At 42.7% G+C, this 12,945-nt stretch overlaps 1 protein-coding gene across 1 annotated transcript in view; it reads right to left on the bottom strand.

Moving 5' to 3' along the window:
* Positions 1-12,945, bottom strand: part of RAI2 (retinoic acid induced 2) — a 61,157-nt gene that overhangs the window by 31,848 nt on the left and 16,364 nt on the right. The window contains 1 exon segment of the mRNA XM_033200839.1: positions 105-200. The gene's annotated coding sequence lies outside the window, so the exon portion shown is untranslated.

Below are 12,945 nucleotides of genomic sequence, written 5' to 3'. Positions count from 1 at the left end.
CTTCCAGAGCTTCCAGAATTTTCCCAATTAGAGTACTCATTGCCTTATTATCTCTAATCAAAGCAAGCATTGCACTGTGTTGTAATCACTTGTTTAAATCCTACCTTTCTTGCCATACGAAGTACTCCAGAAGGAAGGGCAGAGATCACCACTGCCTTGTCGTTACCAATCTATCCCCCAAACCTTGCAAGGTGCATGGTCTGTAATAGAAGGTTAATAATATTTGTTAACTGAAATGCACTGATAACAGAGTGAAAAGGGCTCCCTCTTGTAGGGTGACCAATTGTCCTGGTTTGCCCAGGACTGAGGGGCTTTCCAGGCCCTGGCACTTTCAGCACTTAAACCAGACAGTCCCAGGCAAAGCGGGAAGGTTTAAACAACTGATCTCTTTTCGTTTCCGCACCACCAGATCCAGGTTGCAGACCCGCCCTCGCCTCCCAGGAGTTCCCAACCCTGTCGCACCTGTACATACAGCTGCTCGCCTCACCCATCAGCTGGAGGGAGGGGGCAGCCTTCTAAGGTGACATCCCTTTGTGCCCAGTTTCTGCCAATGACAAATGACTACCTTAGCCACACTACCTGGTCAGTTTCCTTATGAGAGGCAATAATGGTTTCTTTATTTCCCAGATTCAGAAAATGGGCAGGTGTCAGAATGATCAGGAGAGATGCCCAGATTTAAGCTGTGTCCCCGAGTCTGCCCAAAGGTGGGCATGATGCCAGATACCTGTGCACTCCAGATGAAAAACTGCTGCTCTCCTTTCCTGGCCACCTGCAAACCCATCCCAGGTCCCCCTGCCTGTCAATTTCTAAAGCTCACCTTCTTTTCTCCCATATGAGGATTAATGGAGGCTAGGTGCTGAGGTCCCTCTTTGCACCACAATTATGCTGGGGATGTGATAAGGGAACATGAAGCTCACTTGAATCTTAAGGGAAAGATAACCCAAGACAGTCTTGCCACTCAGGATTCAGAATGCTTGTTTATGCAGCGGTGAGTGGATTTTGCCACCAGTTTGAAACAAGTTCACCCATGGGCACATCATTCTTGCTTACATCTAGGATGCCCTTCCATAGACTATCCAGAAAACATAAGTTAAAACTGAAGGCAAGGGAAAAGCCAAAAACAACCCAAATGTCCATCAATAATACATAAACAGTCCTGTATTCATATAATGGAATATTACAGAGCAATAACAGAATGAATTACTGATACAATGCAACAACATGGATGAATCTTGAATATTTACACTGCATAAAAGAAACCAGACAGAGAAGTACATACTGTCTGATACACTTCCTATGAATTTCAGGCTGGGCACGGTGGCTCACGCCTGTAATCTCAGCACTATGGGAGGCTGAGGCGGACAGATCACTTGAGACCAGGAGCTCGAGACCAGCCTGGCCAATGTGGTGAAACCCTGTCTTTACTAAAAATACAAACATTAGCCAGCCGTGGTGGTACACGCCTGTCATCCCAGCTACTCAGGAGGCTGAGGCAGGAGAATCACTTGAACCCGGGAGGTGAAGGTTGCAGTGAGCTGAGATCGTGCCACTGCACTCCAGCCTGGGTGACAGAGTGACACTCTGCCTCAGAGACAAAACAAAACTGAAGTTCAAAAGCAAACAAAACTGACCTTTGCCATTAGAAGTCAGAGTAGTGGTTACCTTGAGCCAGAGAAAGAGAAAAATAATGACTGGGAAGTAAATGTTTTGCAGGGGCGGAAATGTCTTGATTTGGGTGGTGGTTATATGAACGTACACATAGGCACAAATGTATTAACTTGTATACTTAAGATGAACTCACTTTACTTACTTTATACCTCAATTTAAAAAGTAAAAGAAAAATACAAAAGCAACGGAGGAGATACTTGCTTTGAGCTTGATCCAGCAAGCCATGTCAGGCATGTCATTTAACCCTGGGGAAAACATTCTTACCTCCTCTGTAAGTACATTATTCTACCTACCTGCTTTGGCTGTCAAATTAAATTAGATAAAACTGAGTGGGGTGGTTGTTCAATCTCATTTGTTAAATGTGTGCTCGACAAAGGCAATGCTGTCAATCCCAATGAAATTAGAATTTGTCAAATGACGAAGCTGATTTTTTTTAAATAAAAGACAAATTTCTGCATTTAGGACTTACTCTCAAATATCTTTCTAGCAGCTGTATCTCTCAGCCTATTAGTCAAAGGCAGGCACCCAGCCAGCTGTTTGCTGGATTCAACTTCTCCGTACATAATAATTTCAAAGGTCGTGTATATGTTAATTTACTACCTGGTTGTTATTCAAAAAGATTTTATTACATCATTTTATGGTTATTTATTCTTCCTCCTCCTCTAAGAAATTCTGGATACTAGAACACCCACTGGCAGGGTAGCTCTGGGTGAGTATGAGACTTCAAAGAAATCACTGTTGTCATTTTTCAAATTAAACATGAACACACACAAGCAATATGTTTTGGTCGGACATAATTATGATCACCATTGTCTGGAGCTAGAAGGAAGAAGTAGTTTAAGCAAAAATGGTTCGTATGTTTTTTTAAAGAAGAGAGCAAGCGAGATACCCACAGCCTGCCTATCTAAATCATTACTTGACAATAGCAATGCCCATGTAGTGAATTTGACAGTGTCTAGGTCTTTATAATTTGACTGGCTTTACTTTTTTCCTGGGGACAACCTAAGGGCTTCCTAGCTGATTATAAGGCAATGCAGTTTCATTTTCTATGGGTTCTGTGAGCCCACAGTATCCTTAAGCTGGGTTCATATGGGAAGAGAATAAAACACCAAGAGGAGAAAAAAGGAGGTTGACGAGAAGACAGGGGAAGGTAAGAGAGATGGGATTCCAAGGTAGCTTACAGGAGGGGAAGGTGGTGGGTTGATGGAAAGACGTTGCATATGTAACACTATTTCATATGGCAGGCGTTACAGAAAAGGTTTTTATGGTGGTGGCTCAGGGAGGAGAGTTGTGATGAGAAAGGCAAATGGCAGAGAGCCACAAGAAGAGGGAGGCCTGGAGAGATCAGGCCCAGATAAAAGCACTGATTTGCTTTCAGATGAACATATCAGTGCCTCATTTACTCTTCACCAGCACCTGTAATCTCAGAGATCTCCCCAACACGTGTTCATGTTGGAGAAAAGAATGATTCAAGCACAAAATCGTCAGTGAGTGATCACCATTGTTCTTCTGCTCAAATGTCACATTAAGGCGCCCATACGCTACCATTCAGAAATCTATTTGTAACATAGCAAAGTCAGGAACTTCCCTGACCTACTTTTACCAGACAGTGGATGCTTCTAATTCTGCAATCAATGAAACAGTAAAACGATTAGAAAATGTGTGTAGCATAGTGTGGGATCAGAACAGGCAAACACAGCCACTGGGGAAAGGTTACTAGAATGTAACTTAAACAGCTTGTGTGCTTCTAAATTTGCCCCAGGCAATGAGGGGCATCAGGACAAAGGGAGTCCTTCAAAACCAAAACCACAATCCTTCCTCTACCATCCCCACTCTTGGATAGCCCGAGTTTATCTGTGCCTTCATATTCCCCGCTCCCCAGCCCTTCCTTTTCCAGCTGTGCCCTCCACACAGATGAACCAAGATCTGTATCTGCAATTTGATGTCTTGCCCTCTTTAAATGCTGTAGGCCTCCAGATCACCCCAGCCTCACTGAGATAGGTCCATGTGTTTATCCTCCCAGAACCACAAACTCAACTCAAATCATCAAATGTTATAGCTAATTATATCCCACTGCCCTAAGCCTCACCTCCTTCCTCTGTTCCCTTTCTTATGTGGAAAAATACCCCTCCAAGAAAAGATGAAAAAGAAACTGGACAAACTGCTTTGTGCAGTATGATTTTTCTACCTAAAAGATTCATCTTGGAATTATTTTTAAAATACTCATGCTTACATTACAACTGAATTTTGGAAAATTTAGAAAAAATGGAAAAATTCATTCAGGAGTCTTATGCCACCAACAATCAAAACTATTTGACTTTATTGTTTTGTTTTTTACAGGAAACAACCTATCATGGCAGAGATACAATTTTTGTCTTTTCCTTTTCACACTGTATTTTGTGATAAGCCATTTTCCTCAGAGATACAGAGCTGTTGAGAATTCCCTTAAGTAACAATGCCCACCCCTCAACTCCCACCCCTGCAATCCCCATGTCTTAAATGATTCCATTTCCTCACATATTTTTGGAGTTACATGTCTATCATGCACAGACAGCATTGGGAGTGACAAGGACAGGGAGCAATGGGATCAAGCTGTCTGCCTTCATTGTAGCTTGAAAATTAAGTACTACAGATGCTCCTTGACTTACGATAGGTTTATGTCCTGTCATAAGTTGAAAATATTGTAGTCAAAAATGCATTTCATACACCTAACCTACCAAAATCATAGCTTAGCCTAGTCAACTTTAATGTAAGCTCAGAACACTTATATTATCCTATTGTTGGGTAAAAAAATCTAACAGCAAGCATATTTTATAACACAGTGTTGACTATCTCAGTAATTTATTGAATACTGTACTAAAGTGAAAAACAGAATGGCTATACAGGTATTTGAAGTACAATTTCTTTCTTTTTTTTTTTTTTTTGAGATGGAGTCTCGCTCTGTTGCCCAGGCTGGAGTGCAGTGGCACGATCTCTGCTCACTGCAAGCTCCACCTCCGGGGTTCACGCCATTCTCCTGCCTCAACCTCCTGAGTAGCTGGGACTACAGGCGCCCCCCACCATGCCAGGCTAATTTATTTTTGTATTTTTAGTACAGACAGGGTTTCACCATGTTAGCCAGGATGGTCTCAATTTCCTGACCTCGTGATCCGCCCACCTCGGCCTCCCAAAGTGCTGGGATTACAGGCATGAGCCACCGTGCCCAGCCTCAAAGTACAATTTCTACTGAATGAGTATGACTTTTGCACCGTTGTAAAGGTGAAAACAAATTATAAGTTGAACTATCGTAAGTTGGGGGCCATCTGTATTTATTATGGTTCTCCACTGAGTCAGCCCCTGATCACAAGCTTCTCCACAGCAAAGATATCTGATGATGGCCTTGCTGAACCCTAGACCAGGTGATGCAGACAGTGTCATGGAATTTGCAAAATCCCCAGGCAAAATTAATGTATGTGCCAGAAAGCATTTTTCCTTGGGGAACAGCATGGTTAATTTGGATTCTCCCAAAGGCAGACCCTGTGACCAAGATCTGAGTGCATATAGTGTATGTAGAAGGGGACCTCAGGCAGCACCCATGGAGCAGTAGAGAAGTGAGAAAGGAAAGAAAGGCAAACAATTCAGGATGTGTTAATAAGCAGCTGACTGCTATGAGCAACTGGGGCTCAGTCCCACTGGGAGTTAACCTCAGGTTTCTCCCTACTGAGGGAGAGAAAGCAGGGGCATCTGTCTTCCAGTTCCATTGCATCATCGGTTGAGGGCTGCTCCTGGTGGCATATGTTCCAGAGCCTCTTGCTTGCCCTGTGCCTGGACTAAGCATGCTTCCAGGGCCAGTACTGAAGTCTTGGAGCAGAGAACTGCAGGGGTTTGAAGTAAGCACACAGATGGGTGGAGATGGGTCAGCCAAGATAGCTTCCACTATAGAGATAATCGGTCAAAGAGCGAGCTGCTGCAGACACCCAAAAGACCAAAGCCCACCAGTGTGCAGGTGCAGGCCTGTTTGTTTCTCTTTCTTCACTCTCTGAAATCCTTCCTGACATCCTGTGGATGGGCATCAGGCTGGATTTTACCAAGGTCTGAGTTCCCTAAAAGTAAATTGGGTACCTTTAGAAGTTGTCTGCACCCAGCTTTACAGGGCTTCTAATGGGAAATCTTGGCATTGGAGCCCAAACCACAGCTCGCAGATCCTGAAGCAGCCAGTGGCCCTACCAAAAATCCCAGCTTACCTCCCAAGGAGTAATTTAATCACTGGGAAACCTGGATCATAAACACTGAAGTTCTCAGAAATGATGTCTATTTGGCAGTGGAATTCTGTGTCCAGGCAAGCCTGCCACCCTTCTTAATGTGGCCCTCTTCCCCAAAGGAGAGAAGTCAAGACAGGTCTTATGCAAGTTGACTGCTTCATTCTTCCTGGGAAGCCTGCTGGGTAAGTTGGGGGTTTTGTTATTGTTGTTGTTTGATTTTTGGCAGGGGGTATTTTTTGCAAGCTCTATCTTTGTCAAATGCTATCACAGGCAACATTAAGACAGCTCTACATATGGCCACAAAAAGACATGTTCAAGAATATTTGTAGCAGCTTTATTTGCAATAGCCCTGAACTGGAAACCACCCAGATGTCCGTCAGCAGGAGAATGGATAAACAAACTGTAATACGTCCATACAATAAGATGCCACACAGCAATAAAAAGGAAGGAACTAGTGATACAAGCAACAACATGGATGAATCTCATAAGCATTATGCTAAGTGAAAACAGCCAGACAAAAAGACTACCTACACTGCATGATTCTGTTCATATGAAACTCTAGAGCAGACACAACTAATCTACCAATACCAAAGTAAGAATGGTGTTTGCCTGTGGGAGATATTGACTAGAAAGGGGCTCAAGGGAGCTCTTTTGGGTGCTGGGACTGTATTCTATTTTGATCTGGGGTATGATTATATGGGTGAATACACATGCACTTAAAACCTATCAGCATGTAAGATTTGTGTACTCTGTGACTTTACTGTATGTGTCATATATACCTCTATAAAAAGGTAAGATAGACTAATATAACAATAAGTTAAAAGAACAGTGAAATAAAATAAGACAGCTCTAGAGAATACTGTCTCTCTCTCTCTTCTCTAACTGTGACCATGGAAACTTAAGCCCTTCCCTAGAGCTTGGTCTCCTTAGGGAGAAAATGTTCAAGAGGGTTCTCTTGTGAAGTTGGCATTTTTGCCACAGGAAACAGAGAAGACAGGAGTAAAAACTCAACATGAACCCAGAGGTCTTTGGTGCGCAGCATGAATAGTTTGGGGGAATTTAATCAGGACCGCCTCAAACGCACACACACATACAAAACACAGCACCTCATGCATTGAATCACATCCACACACACTCCATGCCCCATGCCACCCCGCAACACCACATGCACTCACATCCCACACTGCTGCTGCAACACACCCAACACAGTCACACACATAGGACTGCACACATCACACATCATATACACGGCACACTCACATACTCAACCACATCACACTGCACAGACCTGCACACACACAAAGCACACATCACATGCTCATACCACAAGGGATCACACACACACACACAGCGGAAGCAGCCCCTCCCCTCTCAGGGTCAACTCTTATAGTGCCAGTGCAGTTTGGGTAATCACCTTCTTCTTCCCGCTGCCAACCACAGCCACTGTCATCATCATCATCATCATCGTCATCATCATCATCATCATCCTCATCATCATCATCATCATCATCGTTCCAGAAACATCCCTCATGGACAGGAACATCTCAGTGTGCACGCAGCTGTGCCTGCAAACAAAGACATCTGCCTGGAGCCACCTGCTCACCTCAAAAGCTGTCTGGGCACATCAGGTTTCTGCCTGGTTCTGTGGAGTGAGTGTCCTGGAATCTTCAGCTTCAGCCCTGACAGGAACTCTGCGGTGACAACTATGCACCGTCCTCCTCCCTCTCTCTTTCCCTGTCCTACTGGCCACTGCCCCCCTCGCAGTAAGGAGTCTTGCTTCCCTTCTTAGTATGGAACAGTGTCCATCCTGGGCCCAGATCAGCCCTGACCTTCCAGACAATGCAGACTTCGTTGCCACGGGAATGCAGAGAAACCCGCCAATATCCAGAAGGTGTCATCCTCTCAATTTGGGATGCTGGCACCTCCTCGCTGTTAGTCTTTGCCTTGGACTCGGAACATAGCTGTAGCCTTCTGAGATCCCGGAAAACCCTTTTTTTCTGCTGTTGTTACCTTAACTTGAAGAACTAACTCCACTGAGTCCATTTCAATATCTGTTGACCATCTGGACCTTCTGCAGAAAATAGGTCTCCATGTGTGGAAGACAGTGAAAAATTCCCATCAGCGTACCCACCATTTAACTCTGAGGAATCTCCCCCAAAGATAAATGCACAAGCAGGTTTATCACAGCTCTTTTGTGTTATAAAGACTGGAAACAACCTAAATGTCAGCTGAGAGGGAATTGGCTTGGTTAATTATCCCAGATTATTACACCAAATATTACCCAGTCCTTGCAAAGGAGGACACAGGTTGGTATGTTCTGACATGGAAAAAAATGTCCAAGGAAATTATTTAAGGGAAAAATAGGTGAAGAAGTCATTTGGCAGGAGAGAATATAGGTTTTCTATATTTTCTACATGTAACATGAACTAATTTTTGTTGAGTGAGCGTGTGTGTACACATGTGTGTGTTAAGAACTTAAAGAATAAAACCAAGCATGTACCAGTTTTCTCTGATAACATTACAGAACACTGTTCCTGTCTTTGTTTCAGATATCTATAATGTTTTTATTTTTATATATGTGTTACTTTTTTCAGTCAGAAAGAGACAAAAACATTTTTTTCTAAGTGTCCATCACTGGCCCCTCACCCATTCTTTTTAAAATCTTGGATTACCAATACTCAGAGGCAGTTGGACCTTGAGGCCAGTGAGTTCAGCATTTTCTAGCTATGGGGTCTGGGCATGTGACTTTGTCTTGTTGAACCTTCCTTTCGCCCATTATCAACAAGCCTCATTGAGAGCGTACTCAATGCCACCCTCTGTGCCAATCCTGGGGCGATTGTGGTGGACAAAATGCTCATCCCCTTCCTACTTGGAGTTGCATCTATTGCTGTAAAATAAGGAATCTTTGCAGGGCTACTGAAAGGATTAGTAACATAAACAATTTCAGGCACATAAAAGGCCTTTGAAAACTATAGGCTGCTTAAAAATAAATCCAAGGAGTATGACTTAGTTAAGGTAGGATAAGCTACCTAGTGAATTGCTCCTAACTTGTAATGGTTCAATAATGAAAGCTTATGTCTTGTTTATGTAACTGTCCAGGGTGGGGGCTCCAGATCTGGCAGTTCTGTTCCATGAAATGACCTTCCCTAAGCAGAAGAGGCTCTGCCATCTTTAACTGTGGCTTTCAAGGTGACTCTGGGACTTCACTCTATCCCAGACAGCCAGTGGATAAGAGAAGAGCTTGGAGGAAAACCTAGAAAGCTTTTATGTTGGACCACAGGTGCTCTCGTCCTTTCTCCTCACATCCCACTGGCCAGAACTCAGGCAGATGGCCACACATACAACTGCAAGAGAGACTGGGAAATGTAGTCTATCTGGGTACCTAGGAAGATAAACAAAACAGGTTTTGAGGACTAACCAGCAATCACTGCCATGGTGAATTAGAGAGGGAAACAAATTCCTATGACTTTGTTTGTGAGTGTTTATTTGTGTCCAGTCTGCAAATAGTTGATGCTCAAAGAAGCCTTTGCTCTAGGAAGTTCAGAAGCTCTTTTTTTTTTTTTCTGAACTTCTAGTTTTTTGGAAACTCTAAGAAGACATCTGTTTAAGCCTCTCTTTTTTATCATCAAGGTTGTCCTGCCACCGTCTGAGATACTACTAAAAAACAATGCCAGCCCCAAGCTCTGACTTTCATAAGATTTGAGATGCTGTCAAAAATAAATGCCAGCTCCTCAGATTCTGTGTGAAAGAGATGCCAACACACATCTAACTCAAACTAAAAGCTGCAGACAAGAAGCTGTACCATGAATATATTGTCACTGCTACTCCACTAAAGAACCTCACACGTGAACCAGTGAATCCATGGATTAATCACGGCAACTAAAAGGAAATATCATTTTTTCCCTTAAGCTTGCACTTTTCAGAACCAGTACCTGTATGTCTGTCTGTCAGAGGCTTACATTACAGATTCAGAAGGCTTACAATTTAATTCTACAGTATGGTTTGCAGAAAGTCCATGTGTGTGGTCAAGATAGGGACAAGATGTGTACAATATGATACTATTCATTTGTTCATTTATTCATTCATCCATTCAATCAATATACATTGAGTGACTCCTCAATTACAAGCACTGTGGGTCCCGGCTGAGGATACCAAGATAGAAGGCACATTCACTGTGTCATGGGGGAGTCAGCTGTGTGAACACACAATTACAATGCAGCAGGACACCTGCTGCAGTGAAAGCACGTGCGATGGCAGTGGAAGAAGCACAAGAAGCAGATTATTAAAAGGCCACTCAATTCTTGGTTATTTCTCTGCTTTACTTGGCACAGAAGCATCAGGTAACTCATCAGAAATCTTCCTATGGCTCATTAGATGAAACGATTGGAAATGTGAAGAGAAGGAAGTGCTCTAGGGCCCCAAGGGCTCTTTATTTATGCTGTCATTAGAAAGAAAGTGGGCAAAGTACTAGCAGCTGCAGACGTTGGATCTCGTGTACCAGGCATCTTGCATACTTGTCACTCATCCTGACAGGCAGGTATCACTGCCACCCACCGTACAGTTGGCATCTCTGAGGCCAGAGAGATGGAAACACTCGTCCCATTATGTAGTAGTTGGTAGACCTGAGAATTTGGCCCGTTTGACTCTAAAGAGTGACCCCTTTCCATTGCATCCCCTTATTGCCCATACTCCATGGAAAACCAAGGAGAGCAGACCCAGTGGACAGAGGGAGGCTTAATCTCACTGCGAGGGAGAGGCAGTAAAGGATGGTGGAAGGCGTTAGTCTCAGGAGCTGATGCTCACCCCCTGGGAGTAATATGAGGATGAACTGTCATCATTCATTCACTGATTCAACATTTATATTAAGGAACTGCTAGGTTCCACGTGCTTGGGGGATATGGCAGTCAGTAGAAAAGGAGAAATAAATATGCTAAAAAAAATTTTGTCACCTATGAGAAGTAATAAAACAGGTACCTTTTCATTTTTGATGTTAATGATTAGGGAAACATAAATGATCGGCAAAGTTTTGAGAAAATCAATTTAAGCACAAGAAGACTTTGAACTGTAAAGCTCCAAACTCCTGGAGAAGGTAAAGAATATATGTATAGGGAAAAAATAAAAAAGACTATGAGGACATGAACCAAAACGATGATAGTGGCAATTTCTGGGTGGTAAGAATGCAAATTATATTTATTCTCTTCTTGCTGTCTTCTCATACTTGTAATTTTTAAAAGTAAGTATGTCTACTTTTATGATCATAGAAAAACAAGATTTACTAGAAAGGTGAAGAAAATAAAACTGCAAAAAAACAGAAGTTTCATTCCTTTCTATCCTGGCACGTAGGCGGTGACCGGCATGTCAGCCAGACAGCTATGCCTCACTCCTATAGTAACACCCAATGATATCTTATTTCAACACACTGCCTGATTATTTCAGAAGTCACTCACAGGAGTAGCCACAGGAGGAAATATGCACTCATCACTCAGATATTAGGGACTGAATCCTGAAACTTGATTTTTCATTAGGGTGTTATGCCATTTTTCAATTAAGACAGGTTCATCTTTTTTTTTTTTTTTTTTTTTAAGTGCTGATGTGTAAAACCTCATTTCCTTCCTTAGCACACTTGCCTGTGGTTTTATTTGTAATGCATTTCCATGCATTCCGACGTGTGGCAGAGAAACTGAGCTCGTGAGCTATGTTGCGACAGTGCTCCTGGTGCTGGAAAGGAAACTGCAGCTCTGTGAGAACAATGCTCTGGAAAATCTGTGAAATCCAGTTGAACACACCTAAGGTTTTCATGAAAGGGCAGACATTGCTCACAGCAGCTTTGACAGTGAGAACAGAGACAGAAAAGCCATCCAGCCCTTCAGCAATGAATGTGCCTGGATGAATTGGTCAGGTCTAATCTAGAAGCCAAGGAAGAACTGTCTAATGTCTTGATACAGTGGATTCATTGCATTATCTTTTTATTAAAAGTATTTTCCATGTTTTTGAAAAAAAAAAAAAAGATTATGACCCTACTCCCTCAAGTATTAAATCTAAAAATGAAAATATCCTCACTCAAACTAACAGGGTCTATGAGGGACTTAGGTTCTTAACATAAGATTCTATTTCCTGCTAGAAATATTGTTTCAGAAAAAATAGAAGCAATGATAGAAGGGCCACAGGAAACATCTGTGTATACAAACAGGCCAGCTCACTAGGAATAAAAATGCATTATGCATCACGAAAGTCTAAATATTTTTATTAACATAGTTTGTTAACTAAGAACTGAGAAATAAGGTTCCCTAAGAGTACCCCATCAAATGCTTTCTTCAATATTTCATTTTATTCTTCGGAGAGAAGTTGCTCGGAAATCTTATCTTAGATTTTCGCAATGAGTTTTCTATTAAAAGTTATTTCTTTTACATTTCAGGCGGAGCAAAGCTCTGGGCCAAGAGGGTTAGGGAATTTGTTTCATAAAACTGACAGCTTGGCGAGCATTCAATCACTCGGCACTCCACAGCCCAGGAGAACAAATAAGTCCTTTGCTGATGCTGCTCCAGACACATTACGATGTATGTTCCACAGCTTGATTCCCACCTTCCTACTTTTTGCCTCCTGCAGCAAAAAGAAAAGGGGGCAGAATGCACATAAAAAAATATAATGAAACCTACGAAGAAGAGAAATTCATCAATCATACTCTCATTTGGAAGCTGGAGAAAAATGTCCTCGTTGGATATGCTGTTTTAGTCGCTGTGCCTGGCTTTACCTTCCAGAAGGCCAGTTGATTCAGAGGACTCCCAGCCATTTTATTGTCCTATACTTGGTGCTCCCAGACATGTGTCTTTGCAAGCTCTGACAGAGGCTTTAATAAGGCAGATAAAGCAAGCTTGGTGGCTGCCTTTGGCCAGATGGTGCCAAGAACAGGTTACTGGCTTGCAGCCTGGGCATTGTCTTGGGCAGAAGAGACCAGCCTGCCCAAACCCTATACCAGCAAGAACCCAGCTTGGAAACTTCCTGTTTAACAAGCCTAACTCAGAACAGCCAGAGAAAG

This window comes from Trachypithecus francoisi, unplaced genomic scaffold (genome assembly GCF_009764315.1).
Source record: "Trachypithecus francoisi isolate TF-2019V2 unplaced genomic scaffold, Tfra_2.0 Lachesis_group6, whole genome shotgun sequence".
NCBI classification, from domain to species: domain Eukaryota; kingdom Metazoa; phylum Chordata; class Mammalia; order Primates; family Cercopithecidae; genus Trachypithecus; species Trachypithecus francoisi.
The sequence above is the reverse complement of the archived record's forward strand: the minus strand, read 5'-3'. Positions and strand labels throughout refer to the sequence as shown.